Raw genomic sequence first — 2,812 nt, 5'->3', positions numbered from 1 at the left:
GCTTCAGGACCTTGTTGATCACTTCAACTTGTCCGTTGGCTTGCGGATAATACGGGGTAGAGCTGTCGTGAGATAGCCCTAGCTTGGCAGCTAATTCAACCATCATGTGATTGCGAAAATTCGATCCATGATCTGTAACTATGGCCTGTGGTATGCCGAACCTGGCGACTACATGATTGAAAAAGAAAAGGGCAGCTGTTTCACTAGTGTTATCTAATGTAGGCATCGCCTCAACCCATTTGGTAAAATAGTCAACGGCGACTATTATATACCCATGCCCCCCGGTCGAGGTGGGGTTACATGTCATGAAATCGATGCCCCATTTGGCGAAAGGCCCAACGGCAACTATCGGCTGTAAAGGTGCGGGTGGTCTTCTGGTTTTGCTATCAAAAATTTGACAAGCATTGCAACTTCTGACTGCGGTTATGCAATCTTTGAACATGGTTGGCCAGAAGTATCCTGCTCGTAAGATTTTTGGTGCTGTAGTGTATCCAGATTGATGCCCCCCACACGCGCCTGAATGACACTCATTCAGGGCTTTTTCGTCCTCCTCATGGGTGAGGCACCTCCTCAGAACTGTATCGATACCATGACGGTAAAGCATATCACCGACGATCATGTAGTCTTTTGCTTGGTATCATATACGGTTCTATTCAGAGTGAGAGGTGTTAGGCCTGAACTTCTAGGTTTGGAGATAAATTATTATATCTCCATACCACTCATTACTTGTAGATATCAGAAACAAATTCTCGTCCACGATTGATTCTTCGGATGTTTCATCGTTGGACGACGATGGGAGATCACATAATAATTCTGTGAAAACTAGAGCTTTCTTTGATTTGGATTTTACAAATTCCAGATCAAACTCTTGAAGGATCACTATCCATTTTGAATATTTGCCCCCCAGTAACTGTCGCGACAATATATAAGTCATGGGGTTGCAATCTGATAAAATGGTAGTTTTCCGAAAGAGGACATAATGTCGAAACCTTTGAATCGCTTGAACAGCTGCAAGCACTAGTTTTTCAACATAAGAATATTTGATTTCTTTATCATTTAAGTTTCTACTTAAATAATATATAGGGTGTTCAATTCCGTCGAATTCTTGAACTAAAACCATTGCGATGGTTGTATCCGCTGCAGCCAGATACAGGTTAAAATCTCTTTGATAATCGGGGGCGTACATTAATGATGCTTTTATTAAGGAATCCTTTAAAGCGTCAAAGGAAGCTTGCGCAACCTGATCCCAAACGAAGGGAACCTCCTTTTTCAAAAGACATGTATAACCTTTAGCGAGTTCTACGTAATTTGGAATGAACCTCCTCAAAAAGTTTGCTTTCCCTTGGAGTTTCTGAATCTGAAGCAAATTTGAAGGTGGAGGAAAATTGATGATTCCGTGAACCTTGCAAGGGTCGAGACGAATCCCATCCTTGGAGACTACAAAGCCAAGTAAATGACCAGAACTGACGCAAAATACACATTTGTGTGGATTGAGTCTTATCTTGTAGTGTCGGCAACGTAGAAATATCGCTCTTAAATGCTGCGGATGATCAGTCCGCTTTCGCGAATGAGCCGGAAGGTCGTCAAGGTATGGTTGAATGATGTTCTTGATGTCATGGAAGGCATAATTCATTGCCCTCTGAAATGTCACCCCTGCGTTCTTTAAACCAAAGGGTAATTTTCGATAAGTGAATGTGCCCCACGGACAAATGAATGCAGTCTTTGACTAGTCCTGTGGGTGGATATTTATTTGATTATACCCGAAAAATCCATCCATGAATGAAAAGATTTCAGATCCGGCACATTCATCAATTATCTGGTCGATGAAGGGTGTAGGGTAGTTGTCTTTTGGACAAGCTTGGTTTACATCCCTATAATCGACACACACTCTAATTGTCCCTTGTTTCTTCATAACAGGGACAATATTCGACACCCAATCGGTTAGAGGAATCGGGTAGATGAAACCAGCATGGAGAAGTTTTTCAACTTCTACCTTAATGGCAGCGGCTTCCTTGGGGTGCACCTACCTGAGCCGTTGTCGTACCGGTTTGACATCTGGATACATCTTAATTTCGTGTTCAACGATACTCGAGTCAATGCCTGGCATTTCATCATATGACCAAGCAAAGACATCTCTGAACTCACGAAAAAGAGCGTTATATATTTCCAGTTCTGAAGGAGAAGAACCTTTGCCGACATAAATATTCTCTACAACATTTGTTTTAGTCGAGATATTTATGGCTATAGTCTCTTCAATATTGGATAAGTTTCGCTCGGAATCCACCGTATTTACAGTATTTGATAGGAATTCAAAAACTGAAGGGCAATAAAGGTCATGTTGAGTATCTTCTTCATAATCTGGAAGAAGGGAACGATGGTGGCAATCATTCCATGGTGCCCCCTCAATCAACATTGATTGTAGAATTCCTTCGTCGGTTACATGCACTCTCGACCAAGGATCTAAAGGGGTACCATATTCTCTAGACCTATCTACCCAAATGCTTGATGAGCGTTGATTTTGGTTCGCCTCCCATGCCCGAAACATTGATTGCTACAATATTTATATTGGGCTTGGGGGCAAAACCATTGCATTATCCATGCTGATATCGTTATTTGAGATCTTCGTGGAAGATATCATATTGCAGGTACCTATTGACGCTACTTCCGCCAAATCGATTGGAGGTGGAAGAGCGAAAGTTCCGATTAATATAGGATCTTTCAGTAGGCCTACTCCGATATTCTGAAGCGAATGGGGGCTTCCATGGATCATGGGAATGCTTCCCGTAACTTGTGAACCATTTAGGAGGAAGTT

The sequence above is a fragment of the Pinus tabuliformis genome, chromosome 5_1 (genome assembly GCF_031772625.1).
Source record: "Pinus tabuliformis cultivar Carrire ecotype Pingquan chromosome 5_1, CPIR1, whole genome shotgun sequence".
In the NCBI taxonomy this organism is placed as follows: Eukaryota; Viridiplantae; Streptophyta; class Pinopsida; order Pinales; family Pinaceae; genus Pinus; species Pinus tabuliformis.
Note: the sequence above shows the minus strand (reverse complement) of the source record.